The sequence below is a fragment of the Nomia melanderi genome, unplaced genomic scaffold (assembly GCF_051020985.1).
Source record: "Nomia melanderi isolate GNS246 unplaced genomic scaffold, iyNomMela1 scaffold0014, whole genome shotgun sequence".
NCBI classification, from domain to species: Eukaryota; Metazoa; Arthropoda; class Insecta; order Hymenoptera; family Halictidae; genus Nomia; species Nomia melanderi.
Genome location: NW_027475130.1, coordinates 4,477,041 through 4,477,995, shown reverse-complemented (window position 1 = coordinate 4,477,995; position 955 = coordinate 4,477,041).

Sequence of the window (955 nt, the reverse complement as noted above, 5' to 3'; positions counted from 1 at the left end):
CCCCATGAGACGGTGGTTTTCTCGGCCCCTGGTAGACCGAGGTCGTTCCCGCTGCACAGATTCATGCGCCAGGGCCTCCTGCAGATAATTCACTTTGGTTTATTGCGCTATCTCTAATAGCACCCGAGATATCACCAGATATATATTGGATATTCCCCTGACCCTGAGTGTCCGGCCCCATGAGATGGTGGTTTTCTCGGCCCCTGGTGATCCGAGGTCGTTCCCGCTGCACAGATTCATGCACCAGGGCCTCTTGCAGACAATTCACTTTGGTTTATTGCGCTATCACTAATAGCACCCGAGATATCACCAGATATATATTGGATTTTTCCCTGACCATGACAGTCCGGCCCCATGAGACGGTGGTTCTATCGGCCCCTGGTGGTCCGAGGTCGTTCCCGCTGCACAGATTCATGCGCCAGGGTCTCCTGCAGATAATTCACTTTGGTTTATTGCGCTATCGCTAATAGCACCCGAGATATCACCAGATATATATTGGATTTTTCCCCGACCGTGAGTGTCCGGCCCCATGAGACGGTGGTTTTCTCGGCCTCTAGTGGTCCGAGGTCGTTCCTGCTGCACAGATTCATTCGCCAGTGCCTCCTACAGACAATGCACTTTGATTTATTGCGCTATCTCTAATAGCACCCGAGATACCAGCAGATATATATTGGATTTTCCCCTGACCCTGAGTGTCCGGCCCCATGAGATGGTGGTTTTCTCGGCCCCTGGTGGTCCGAGGTCGTTCCCGCTGCACAGATTCATGCGTCAGGGCCTCCTACAGACAATGCACTTTGATTTATTGCGCTATTTGTAATAGGACCCGAGATATCACCAGATATATATTGGATTTTCCCCAGACCCTGAGTGTCCGGCCCCATGAGACTGTAGTTTTCTCGGCCCCTGGTGGTCCGAGGTCGTTCCCGCTGCACAGATGCATGCGCCAGGGCCTCTT